The 14149-nt window shown below is 44.1% G+C and overlaps 1 protein-coding gene across 3 annotated transcripts in view; it reads right to left on the bottom strand.

Moving 5' to 3' along the window:
* CDH18 (cadherin 18) overlaps nt 1-14149 on the bottom strand; it is a 632508-nt gene that overhangs the window by 288986 nt on the left and 329373 nt on the right. Inside the window, exon 1 of one of the 3 annotated variants that reach the window (XM_083519277.1) lies at nt 9714-9771. The exons of the other annotated variants lie outside the window; for them this stretch is intronic. The gene's annotated coding sequence lies outside the window, so the exon portion shown is untranslated. Of the gene's footprint in view, nt 1-9713; nt 9772-14149 lie in introns of those variants that run through there. 3 annotated transcript variants of the gene reach the window in all.

The following is a 14149-nucleotide window of genomic DNA, read 5'->3' as shown; positions in this document are numbered from 1 at the left end:
GAACCTGTAGAAGACACAGCTAGATCTACCCATTATAAGACAATAGCACTGCCCTAACAACCACACCTTGATGATCACAATTGACCTTGACTCATAATTAAAACCCCTCCATATCCTTTGCATCTAGTCCATTTCACCATGTGGTTCTGGTTACTCCTGCCTGTGAGCTCTCCGAATCCTTGCAACCAATATCACATATTGTTCCTATTTAATTTCCAGTTAATAAGAGTATGATTCAGTAGCATGCTTGCTTAGCTACAGGACAGGAGACAACCGCTGAAGGCACTTCAGTATTATTATTTATTAAATTTGTATTAGCAAGCTCTGTCCTATCCCTGCAGCCTCTATGAGACATGGCTAGCAAACTGATGGTTTTAATAGAGGTAGGTAAAAAACAAGGAAGCCTACAGACACCCAAACTGTAAAAGGTACATGAAAAAACAGTGTAACACATGAGTCTTCAAACAGGTTGTTCTGCCTGCCAATTCAATATCATAGGTCTTCCTAGCACAGTCTGAACAACAATATCACAGTGCTTACTCTTATCCCAGACAGCAAACCACATTCAGCCTCTGACTGCATTTCCCTATGTAATTCTTCAGGCTCTCTACATCTGGAAGGGCTGCTCCCTTCTCAAGGTCAGTCACGGGTCACACCAGGAGCTCCTGGGAAATGTAGGTCCTAGACTTAGCAGTCTCCCACTAGACACTCCTTGTTCTCTTGCTTAATAAATCCCTTTAGCTTTATTAACGGATGACGTTCTGACTCAAACACTGCAGTCTATTTTTCCCCTCTTGCACTCTTCCAGGAAGTCAGTGTATGGAGAAAAGATCGCCAATCACATCAACTCATGCCTTTGGCTTCATACAGTTTTGGGTGCTTTCTGATTTAGGGGAGAGTTCTGATCCCACAAGGAAAGGTGACATGGAAATTGTCTTCTGTGCCTAAACTTTCCTCTAACTTTCCCCCCCAAAATGCACACCATCGTGTGGAGGTTCCATTTAGGTAATTGTCACCCTGATGCTGAACTGTTGCTTTGGAGGTGAAAGGGGGCCATTCAAAATCAAAATAGCATTCCTGGGGAAACCCCAATGTATGCAGGGGTATTTACCGGTAACTGTTGAACTTTGCACACACACCCTCCAAAGTTTGTTGAAAAACTAAACGTGCATCCCTGTACATGGAGGAGGGGTATTGCACAGGACAACAGTTAAATGAGCCATTGATGTGCAAAAGGAGTGAAAGGAGTGAGCGGGTGCTGCTCCGAAGATTCCCAGGAATTGTGACACGTGGGAAGAAGGGAGAGGAAAGGAGGAAGGTTAAGTTGATGTGGAAAAGTAAAGGAAAATACAAAAGCACAGAGTGAGACTCTCAGGCAAAGAGAAAGGCAGCAGGCATACAAGACAGGAAGAGGTGTAAGGGCAAAACAGAGGCACACATAAATCCCTTAACTTGCAATCTTATGCCTACTTACCTGGGAGTAAGACCTACAAAACTTAGTGGGTCTTACCTCTGAGTAAGTATGTCTACCCAGACCAAGTCTTGTTGTGTTTAATGGGTCAACCTAGGCATTGATTTAGGGTTCAGGGCTCTTGTGCCTTTAACAGTGGTATAAAAGGTAAAGGGACCCCTGACCATTAGGTCCAGTCGTGGCCGACTCTGGGGTTGTGGCGCTCATCTCGCTTTATTGGCCGCGGGAGCCAGCATACAGCTTCCGGGTCATGTGGCCAGCATGACTAAGCCACTTCTGGCGAACCAGAACAGCACACAGAAAAGCCGTTTACCTTCCCGCCGGAGCAGTACCTATTTATCTACTTGAACTTTGATGTGCTTTCGAACTGCTAGGTTGGCAGGAGCAGGGACCGAGGAAAGGGAGCTCACCCCGTCGCGGGGATTCGAACCGCTGACCTTCTGATCAGCAAGCCCTAGGCTCTGTGGTTTAACCCACAGCACCACCCACGTCCCTAACTGTCGTATAGTAGGCAGAAATTCAACAATTCTTTTCTAGTTTGGAAATGATTTTTGGCAAAAAATAACTTCACTATGACTGTGCCATTATTATTATTATTATTATTATTATTATTATTATTATTATTAAAATTTCTACACCGCCCTTCATCCGAGGATCACATGGCGGTTTACAATGTTTGTTGAGATTCTTGCATTGCAGGGGGTTTGACTAGATGACCCCCAGGATCCCTTCCAATTCTACCATTCTGCAATTCTGTGACTGAAAATGACATGTAAAACAAAAGCCATAGAGACGTTTGACGAAAGTACTGCCATTCCAACTATGCACCAGGAAATAAAATATTTGAATCATAAAGCAAGAAGAATGATTCAGAGATCTGCAGAGCATGTTGACTCAGAAGGAATTCTTGCTGTGTTCAGTGGGGTTGATTCAAGGGTAAGCATGCAATATACTACAGACAAAATAACCCCAATTGAACATAATGGGCCTACTTTACTTCTGAGTAAATATACAGTACACAGGACTGAACTGTTAATCTCTGTAACAGTATCTAAAAAAAGTAGATACTGCTTGAAGGTGGATGATACATGTCTTTTCTGGGCTGCTGCTCAGATGTCTGTAGATTATTTCACTGCCCAATAAAAGCCAGGCTTTTAGACTTGCCAAGAGTCAGCACTTCAGGTTGCTAATGCTATATATCACTGTTAAAAATACCTTAGTCTAGTCAAACAAAATTTCTCTCATCACTGAAGAAATCATGGAAACACTTGTTTGGGGATATACTGGAGTTCTTCATGTTCACCTTCACATGGAAACATTTCAGTACAACAGGAAAACACAACACAACCAAACAGCTCTACAACCTGCTTAGAAGAAGCTAAGTATTTAGCTCATTCTAGTAAACACGGAACTCAGTTATCACAGATGAAATGCACTTCATCTTGCAACTCTTGGACCTAGACTTATTCATACAGCAAGAGGGCCCACAGACATCAATTGGACTAAGGTTAATTGTGCTATGGTGATGCAATTGATTATAACAAGTCTGCTGTAGGCATGGAATGGAAGACTTTGTTCGACCCATAATCTTTAATATTAATAATAATAACGTTAAAATAAAACGGGGGCAAATGAGTGAGGAGGGCAAACAGAAGGACTGAGGAAAGAATAGCTGGAAGGTACAGTAGCTTGACAATTTTCTGCTGAGTCACCAGTAGTGAAATAGTGTTTTACTGTGTTTTTAATATTTTGTTGTGAGCCGCCCAAAGTGGATGGGGCAACCCAGTCAGATGGGTGGCATATTATTATTATTATTATTATTATTATTATTATTATTATTATTAGCCTCAGTATACATGAAGGAACGACTCCAGCCCCAACGCTCTACCTGGACACTGAGATACAGGGCCGAGGGCCTTCTGATGGTTCCCTCACTGCGAGAAGCCAAGCTACAGGGAACCAGGCAGAGGGCCTTCTCGGTAGTGGCGCCTACCCTGTGGAACACCCTCCCATCAGATGTCAAAGAGATAAACAACTACCTGACTTTTAGAAGACATCTGAAGGCATCCCTGTTTAGGGAAGTTTTTAATGTTTGATGTTTTATTGTGCTTTTAATATTCTGTTGGAAGCTGCCCAGCATGGCTGGGGATACCCAGCCAGATGGGCGGGTAGAAATAATTTGTTGTTGTTGTTGTTGTTATTTTGGGTTTCCAGTTGATCTGGCAACCCTAAAGGCTGTGTGCAAAAGAAGGGTGATAATATGCTGTATTACATACAAAATCCTAAGCATGTTCCCCTCCCCACTATTTGTATACTCTCACTTTCAGCTGCCTTTTTATTTAAATGTTTAAAAATTAATTGAGTGAAACCATTTAATGCTGCAATCCTGTACACACTCGCTGAGAAGTCTTATTTTGCTCAATGGGGCTTCCTTCCAAGTAGACATGTATATGACTGCATTAGCACATTACCTAACATCATATATTTTCTTCTCTACAAGCCAACTTGCTTACAGGCTGTTCACCCTGAAACCAATTTGCCAGCTGGTCTACCAAATGAAATTCGGGGGCAAGAACTCCAGCGTTCTATAAAGTCCCTCTCCTGCTTTGTTTATACTGCCAATTGTCCAGCTCCCAGAGTATTAAAAATATCATACTAGGATCTTGGAGGTGTGGGTTCAAATCCTTACTCACACTGGAGCTCACTGGGAGAGTCACGTCTTTCAGCCTAAATAACTCACCCCACAGAGTTGCTGTAAGGATAAAATGGGGAGAGGGAGAACCACAAGCACCACTCTGAGATCTTTGGAGGACAATGTGGGGTAAAAAATTATCAACAACATCATTTATACAATTTATAGAACTGGAGATTAGAGGGGGGGGGGGAACGGTGAGGTAGACAAAAGATATGTTTATTGATTCAACACATTTTGGGCCCTACTGATCCTTCCTCAGGGAATTTCAGATAAATAGATGTGTTGCCTCTCTTTTTTCCTTATGCTTACACTTCCAGTTTCTTTTGGGGGGTACTCATTTTGTTATAATTTACAGGCCACCAAATGTCCCAAACAAAACAAAACAAAACATTTGAATTTGTACCGGACCTGGGAGTGCATCCTAGAATGAAGATCTCTCACAAAAGTCAACTCTTCAAGCACCATGAAAGGAGCAAAGGGTGAGGAGTTAATCCTTTACTCTCATCTTGAATCTGCATTCCTACAGAAGCAGACACTACTTCCTCCATCTCTTGAAGTGGTCTCTAGTTCACAAATGTCTATGCTATAATAAGGTGCCGCAAGACCCTATGCCGTTTTTGCTAAAACAGACTAATAGGGCTGTCCCTCTGGGAATGGATACCTGCCTTTTGTCTCTGATTGGCTTGGCCTTGTACTTCCTTGACATGACTTTGGCATGACTTTGTGACAGGCAGACCCTGACACCTCATTTTTGGACACAGACTCCCATTTCCAATTCAAATGACAATCCAGAGAGAAATCAAATTCCTTCCTTTCTTTGTTGTTGGCAATTTGGTTTCAGACCAGCCATATGTGCTTGGAGGAAGAGGATCAGGAGAGGTGTCCATGCCTCTTGGCTCTGGGAATGTGAATCCTGGCATGCAAATTGACCTTTGCCTGCAACAACCTGTTAACCGTAAGCAAGCTTTTCTGCTGCTGTTATTACCACAAGAGTAGACAGAAAGCAATGAGGCTAGAATCGTTTTCTTTTATTGCCTGCGCTTTAAATCAAGGGTGGCTAATCTGTGGGCCTCCAAATGGTGTTGGAACATAGCTGTCAAGGTTTCCCCTTTTTAAAGGGAAATTCCCTTATTCCGAATAGGATTCCTCACAAGAAAAGGGAAAAGTTGACAGCTATGTGTTGGACCTCCAACTCCCAGCAGCCTCAGCCAACTCAGAGGTGAGGAGAGTCCAGCACCATCTGGTTAAAAACTCTAACATGAAGCTTGATGACATCCAGCTAAACTCCTTTGATATTTCTGCTTCATCTTGAATAAATTTGCTTTATTACATCAACAATTTTGACAGTGCTCAACTTTTACGGGTTCAAGTACTGAGTACTGGCATTCCCTGTTCCCCATTAGGCTGTCAGATCAGTTCAGCAAAAGGAAAGAAGGGGAGAATCCTACAGTTGCCACTTAAATATCTACCTGCCTTATGTATTTAAATCAACATCACAGGCCCCACTATGTCTCCTCCAATTATCTGAGACGCACTTGGAAAACAAAGGACAGGGCTTTTGGGGGAATGGCATCCAGACACCAAGGGGGATCGCATTCCCTACAATCGTCTCTATTTTCCAAGGATAGTCCCGGAATTACAAAAGCCACCCCCGCTTCTGATTTGATCCCAGAATGTCCCTATTTCCCCTGCCAGTACCGCCACTGCCAATCTCATGGCGGGGGGGGGGGGGGAGAAGGAGTGGGTGCTTGTCCTGTGTGATGTTGGTGGCTGTGAGAGAGCTTTCTGTTGCCTCTCCATGGTCACCACTGCTGGTCTGCTCCCTTGGCCAGCTTGCAGAGCCTGCTGGAGAACAGATGAGGAGGAAGAGGAGATGTGCTAGCAAGGAGTCTTGATATGAAAACAAACAAACAAAGCCATATTGTTTTGTGTGTCCAGGTCTAACCTTGCCCCTTTCTAAATTTCATTTACCTCAGGTACCTCAGGTTACAGACGCTTCGGGTTACAGATGCTTCAGGTTACAGACTCCGCTAACCCAGAAATAGTACCTCGGGTTAAGAACTTTGCTTCAGGATGAGAACAGAAATTGTGTGGCGGCAGCGGGAGGCCCCATTAGCTAAAGTGGTACCTCAGGTTGAGAACAGTTTCGGGTTAAGAATGGACCTCCAGAACAAATTAAGTTCTTAAGCTGAGGTACCACTGCATTGGCATGTGTTTTCCTTTTTGTAAATCTACCAAAGAATAAAATAACATTGGGATCAAGGGGTTTTCTCAGTGTTTCCTGTGTCCTGTTGGTGTAGCCATAGTGGAAATGCTCTGTGGAGTGGGGGGTGGGGGTGGGGGGAGGGTCGAGGAGGGTCACTTGCAGGGCAAGTGAGAAATGTCCTTATTTTCCTTTGAGGAATGTTGGAGAGTACAAGATCTACCCAGATTTTTCACTGGTTGCATTTCTGTGCACAACGAAAGACCAGGCTGTTTCAGCAGGCATCTGAGTTATGTCTAATAACTCAACGTACCGGTCTGCTTTTTGGTATCTTTATTAACTTGGTGTATGTACATTCTCGCAGTTTGGTATTTTTAGGAGTGATTATGACATTGTCAACCTCCATAAAGGCTTTTTTTTGGGGGGGGTACAAAAAAGAAGGGCAGAAATATTTTGACAAATAATAATAATGCAAATTCAGACTTGGCTTTATGCAAAAGCCTGGTGATAACCAGATCCAAATAGCTATTAAAAGATACTTCGTTTAGCAAAGTCTATGAAAATTACCAGTATCCAGTCACTAAGCTGCCACAACATTGATTTCTTTAAAATAATAAAAAATGTCAATTCTTTACTGAAGGCTACTGAAAATTTAACAAGATCTAGGAATTTAAAATGTTTTCCCCATTTTGAGTGAATCATCTCTCTCTCCTTTCCCCACGACACATAAGAAATTCACCATACATTATCATAATTGACATGATTTCCTGTTATATACAAGTCAAGCTATCCTAAAATACTTGTCACAATACTTTAATGAAATCACCGCCCATGTAAAAGTAGCAAACAGTGCACATTATATACCTGGAGAATATTATGTACTGGTACCTTCATTCTGAGCAGCAGGGCTGGATTCAACTAACTGGGTGCGCTAGCGGAGACCCATAGAGAAACGCTTGCGCTGGCGGTACTATTGTAATAGTGTGATATTGAATCCGTCCTATAAATAATAAAATCTGTTGTGAAGAAATAAGCAAAAACCCTGTGAAAAGTTTACAAAGAGCTTTAAATCACATCTATTTTCATATCTAATCATCTGTAATCCCATAGACTTCCATGAGACTTGATCACAGGTAAGTGGCTATAGCATTACAGCCTTGATGGGTGGTGAAAAGAAAATGAAACTATGAGCTGCACAGCACTCCTTGTGGCCACCACTGACATAACAAGTCAATTTTTCTCTGGCATAGTCTCGACAAACTCCTATGTAGTAAACAAACAGGAAACTAAAGACTGATTCATACAGTTTGATCATATAGTCCAACCGCCTGCGATGTAGGGGTATGCAGCTGTCCCATATGGGTATTGAACCTACAACCTTGGCATTATCAGCACCACACTCTAACACTTGCCTCCACAAAATTACTACTGCATATTACATCACACACTCCTATATTTATAAGGGGGGGGGGGGACTCCAAAAGCTTAGCATGCCTTACACAAAATGAAGGTAGGATTAACTTCCTGGACCCTCCTAAAACACCCCTCTAAAATGTTTATTGTAATATAGTGCCAGATGCAAAGAGGCTGGTAGGATTTATGGTTATCTTACTAAATTTGTATTCAGGCCTCCTAAAAATGAGTACAGTGCCTGTATTCAATCAGCTCCGCACCTCTGTACAGCAACTCAGATTACTTATTGACTTTAAGACATGACATTATTACTGCTACTGCTACATACACTGATTAAAGAAGAAAGATTGCAAAGAGAACATTTCTTCACATAAAGGACACAGTCAGTCAAAGCTGAGCATCATTTACTTTAACTGCTTTCAGCAGGAGCATTATGCACATGCTTAACTCTCCCCCACTGAAATCATTGGCACTTACGCTTAACTTGACTGGATTGCACCTATAGTTTGCCTTCAGCCTATAAAAGCTTAGTCCTTGTCATTGTACTCAGTATTTTAAAAAAAAAAAAAATGGAGGGGAAGGAGGCTGGGACAGTTTTGTTTTAAATTACCTGACAGCTGTAGGCATTAATGATATACATGTATATATGTATGTATACTGTCTATGTATATTCAGAAAACGGGGGGGTGCATGTGTGCTCTTTGCTACACTGTCTGCTGCAGATCCTAATTCAAAGCCTTCAAGCGAAATTATTATTATTATCTGCAAAATACTTTAATGAAAATAATAATGCATTTTATTTTTCAAATGTCTGCCTTGCAGTGATGAACGGCTGTTTATTTTGCCTTGTTATCTGTAGGAGCTCATTTGCCCCTTTGACAGGCCACAACAAGCACTCACACACAAATGAAGATGCAATGGGACCATATTTCCAAAGCGTTAATTAACCAAAGATCGTATTATTTCCTCCTCCCCCTCCCTCGACTGTTTTCACCCAGAGTCTCCGAACTGTTTCCATGTGCAAAAACTGCAGCTCTCAAGGAATGCTCATGATCACTAAGCCGCCAAACCCGCCCCCCCATCTTGTTGATATCTTCCTTTATTGAGTGAAAAATGGGGGCAAGCTTTTAACCGTGCCTCCATCCCACTGCACCCCAGTGCCCTCTGCTACACGAAGTCAAAGAGAGAAAGTTTACCCTCCAAATTGTTTAAAGCGTTAAGGAAAAGCAGCTCTGCTCCTCTCAGCTATCTGCTTTCCCTGCAACCCCCCCCCCCCTTTCTTTCCAAGGGCTGAAACAGCAGGTAATGTTTCAAGCGCAGCACATGGGCAACGGGGAAGAAGGCTCGCTTTGGAGGAGAAGCGATTGCGTTTCAATCCGCCTCTCAAGTCGACATGCAGAGCCGTCCTCGCGACTGGAAACCAGCTCACGCTACAGAGGAGCGCGCACAGATCTGTATCGGACCTGAATGTGATCCCCTCCAAATGCGTGCATTTGCCCACGCTGTAGGGGAGCAGCAGCAGCAGCAGAACCATCAGCGAGATTGCCATTCCTTAGGAGAATACATACATTATATATACATACACACCTGCACACACCACCCCGTGTCTTCTTTTCTCTCTCTCCTTTAAAACAGAGCTTTCACTGCACATAATCTGGGCTAAGCAGACGCGCGCAGCAAGAGAAGAGCATCGCATGAACTGGGAAAGGCTCAGCCGGCAGAAAGAAGAGGAAAAATAAAAAAAAACTTGAAGGCAACCATCAGAGACAGCGATGCGAAATAGAAGTCTAATACACCTCTTCCTAAAAGCTAGGCTATCTCTGGCTTAGGAGGACGGAATTAGCAGCAGCCTCCCATTCGTCCTGCCCGTAAGAATACGGCACAGATTTGATTTGATTTCTTTAAAGGGGTCAGTTCGTTTCAAGCCTTACCTTAGCTGACTTGCCCTAACTGGTGACAGGGAACTTTAATGGAAAGAAGAGACGCATTGAAATAAAATAAAAGAGGGGAGAGCACAGCTGCTCCCAGTCCAGAGAGAAAGAGAAAAAGAGAGAGAGGGAAAAAAAGAGGCGCACAGGATTCCAGCTATGTGTTATCTCCAAAGCTCCAGCTCATATGCCAGCTCTGCTTTCCGCAGCTCGGGAAAGCGCCGCTGATTGGCTGCCGCCGCCCGTCTACTTGATCCTCCGCTTTCCTCCTCCTCCCCCTCCCCGTCCCCATCCCTGCTTCTTAGGACCGGGCGTCTTCTACAGGAGGATGCACGCAACGTAGGGATCGCTCCCCACCCGGCCACCCCTTCCTGAGCTTCTCGCAAGCGAAGTCCTTCGCCAATGAGACAGCATGAATAAACAGTTTCCACAGCCAAGGAGGTTTTGCTCAGCAAAAGGGAGGGGAAGAGAGAACGGAAGCAAGGCTTAAGGAGAACTAGAGTATAAGGGGGTGGTGGTGGAGGGGTTCCCCCCCCAAAAAATGTGGGCACTAAAGGCCTAAAAACTGGCAACAAATGTTCATTATTTGGCACTGGCTCGCTCCGTAGTCAGGAGTGGACTTTGGTAATATGTTGTCAAAATCAATCTCCCCTAAATATTTCTTATTTTCATAATAATTCATTTTGGTAGTACAGTGGTACCTCGGGTTACAGACACTTCAGGTTACAGACTCCACTAACCCAGAAATAGTACCTTGGGTTAAGGACTTTGCTTCAGGATGAGAACAGAAATCGCACGGTGGCAGGGGGAGGCCCCATTAGCTAAAGTGGTGCTTCAGGTTAAGAACAGTTTCAGGTTAAGAACAGACCTCCAGAACGAATTAAGTTCTTAACCCAAGGTACCACTGTACAGTTGCTAATTATGGATCTTCTTAGTAGGTACCCGCATAAATATAGGGTTTCGTTATTTATTTATTTATTGTTAATATTTGTAATATTTTGCTTTCCCTTGCCTTGGCACCCTGTGCAGTGGGATCCACCCGCCCCCATACCCCCCAACATTTCTCTGATGAAAATAGAGACATCAACTCCATCATTTCTCCGATGAAAATAGAGACGTCATAGAGAAAAGTGGGACATTTGGGGATCAAATCAGAAACTGGGACAGCTTATGTAAATTTGGGACTGCCCCCGGAAAATAGGAACACTTGGGTGGTCTGGACAGTCCTAAATCCTGCACTGCCAAAGTGATCCACAAAAGATCAAATGTTTTTTTGGTGGGGGAGAGGACAAGAGAGGGAAAGTATTAGATTGTTCATGTTCTGGGCAGCTCCACCAAGCTCAGAAGACTTCAGGAGAAAGACTAGGCCTTGCCTCCATCACCAGGGTTGGTCCTCCATGTTTACCCCTCCCCCCCCAAAAAAATATGCCTCCTTTTCTATTCTATATACTTTTGAAGTGGCTTATATAATGAAAACATAGCAATTATATCAAAAATTACTGAAACCAGCAGCAATAACTAAAGCAGTGTACAACAGAAGAAAATGTTTTTGCAGGGAAAATGGAGCAGTAAAATCCCTGAAGAACGACAAAAACTACTACTTATCATTATCATCATCTTTCATTTTTACCAGCTGCAACAAGGACATGGAGCTCAGTGCCAGGGAAGTCCTCCTTGAAGAGAGCATTCCATAATGGGGTGCCACAAATAAGAGGGGGCTGTTACCTGTCTCTCCCTGCTTAGGGTTGATCCCAGATGACCCCTCACATTTTTGTCACCCTCTATGCAGTGCAGGGGGAGAAGTGGGTGGGTCTGTGGGTTAAACCACAGAGCCTAGGACTTGCCGATCAGAAGGTTGGTGGTTCGAATCCCCATGATGGGGTGAGCTCCCGTTGCTCAGTCCCTGCTCCTGCCAACCTAGCAGTTCAAAAGCATGTCAAAGTGCAAGTAGATAAATAGGTACCGCTCCGGTGGGAAGGTCAACGGCATTTCCGTGCGCTGCTCTGGTTCGCCAGAAGCGGCTTAGTCATGCTGGCCACATGACCCAGAAGCTGTACGCCGGCTCCCTCGGCCGATAAAGTGAGATGAGCGCCACAACCCCAGAGTCAGCCACGACTGGACCTAATGGTCAGGGGTCCCTTTACCTTTACCTATGCAGTGCAGGGGATGTTCCAGCAATTTTGATTGGGAGGAGGGGCACAAGGAAGCAAAAGGTTTCTTTTGCATCATCATGACATAGTGTTGCACAGAAAAGGGCTTCCCCCTCTTCTTTTTTGAGAGGGGAGGGGATGACAGCCAACAAGGGAAGGTGTGCTACTGCCACTGCTCACCACTAAACACAGGTGGTAGTGAAAGGAGTCCCTGAATCCACCCAGCCCAAATTTGACCCCAACACTATACCTGCCTTGGCTCCAAAGGTAAGAGGGGAAAGGCTGCCAATACAGTGGTATTACATATACCTTAGGTTACATACACTTCAGGTTACAGACTACGCTAACCCAGAAATATTACCTCAGGTTAAGAACTTTGCTTTAGGATGAGAACAGAAATCGTGCAGTGGCAGCACAGCTGGGGCAGGAGGCCCCATTAGCTAAAGTGGTGCTTCAGGTTAAGAACAGTTTCAGGTTAAGAACGGACCTCCGGAATGAATTAAGTTCTTAACCCAAGGTACCAATGTATTTGGGCAGTTCATCCGAGGCAAGCACATCTTAAAGCCCAGGCATGACAATACAGATACCCAGATAACCCAGTCCAAGTTTGTGCAGGGCTTTTTAATATAACCAAATAATAATAATAATAATAATAATAATAATAATAATAATAATAATAATAATAATGTGACTCAGTAGCATACAGACAACCAATGCAAGTTCTTCAGAACCAGTGTTGCATAGTTCCAGCCAGCTGAACCAACTACTACCCTGGCAGTCAAATTTTGCAGAAACCGAAATTCTGAATTGCAATTAATGGTAACCCTGTGTAGACCACATTGTGGTAATAAAGGCAGGAAGTTACCAGAACATGAATTATTGTGATCAAGCTATATCTGACCAGGAAAGAGCATAGCTAGGGAACAGATGAAGCTGAAAATAGGCACCCCTTTCTACTTGGGCCAGCAATGAAATATTGCATCAAGGAGTACCCTCGGAGTACCCATCTGGTCCTCACCCACCTAGTTAGTTCCTAGACTCAAGAAGCACCAGCCTGCAGCACCTCTGTATTGTCAGAAATCATCTTCGGTTTACTGCTCCTCATCCAGCCTACCACTGCCTCTAGACAACAGTCCAGCACCAGGACAACCTCCCTGAGCCACATGACTGGGAGAAACAGAGCTGGGTGTCATCTCTATTACTAGTGACACACAGCCCTTTCTCCAACTGCACCACAAAGACCATGACCTCAGTTTGGGTGGGTTGACTGATGGGCAGTGGTCAGTACACCAGCAAAATCCCCATGCTGTCCCTCTGATCCATCACCTTGGAACAACCCTCTGTGGTGACTGGTGAGGTGGAATTCCTATGGAAAACACAACATCCCCTGGCTCTTCAACCTCTGTTGGTACTGGAGGGATAAAACTGAATCAGTTCTATTCCAATCAGCTCACCCACCTAGTCTTTAGTATTGCGCACCAGGTGAACCTGCTTATCCACAACTCATGAATGAGTGATGACTTATCATTTATCAATTTGGGATTCAACAATGGCACCACCAGACTGGAAGGCTAGTTGGCAGAGCAACCCAGCTGTCTATCTCCCAGTGACACTATCAGAACCCCAAAACTGAGCTCCTAATTCTTTAGAGGGAGTGCAGCCCCATCCACAACAGATTAAACTCCTTCCTAAAGTGAATCCCGCCTGCTTCTACAGCAGTTTGGCATCCAAGTGTAACCAGTCCATTGCAAGGGAGCGTTGTCAGTCCATCTGCCTCATCAAAGGAGAGCAAAAAATTGCTGAAAAGGCAAGTGTGGTTCTTGGAGTCTAAAAACGTACATTTCTGTTCTGCATTTGTTGACTGTTAGTAGGCAGGGATATAGTTGGCTCATTGAGTTTAGCACTAACTAACTAGACCAGCCAGTGGAAAATGATTGGCACTGGTTCTCAAGGCTTTCAGACAAGAAAATAAGACACATGGACACAAGTATTTTAGGTTAATGGGCTAAAAAAGGCCACAGCTTTATTGGTTACAGAATGTGAGTGGTATTGGCTTAGGCACTGGCTCCGAACAGAATATATTTGACTCCTGCCTGCTCTTCAGAGAGTCACACAAGGGTTAACAACCTGTAGGGGGAGCTTGTTGATGCAAATCAACTGGAAACTTTCCCCTAGAGACACCGGAGGGTCCTGCCATGGCCCTAGCCACCACCTGGGCATCGGACAGGAACCACAACCACCGGATTCCTTTAATGGAATACCCTTCAAGGGGAGGGATAGGTGATGGCC

Source organism: Podarcis liolepis (genome assembly GCF_965112155.1).
Source record: "Podarcis liolepis genome assembly, chromosome: 8".
Classification (NCBI taxonomy): domain Eukaryota; kingdom Metazoa; phylum Chordata; class Lepidosauria; order Squamata; family Lacertidae; genus Podarcis; species Podarcis liolepis.
This window is presented reverse-complemented; position numbering and strand designations above follow the sequence as displayed.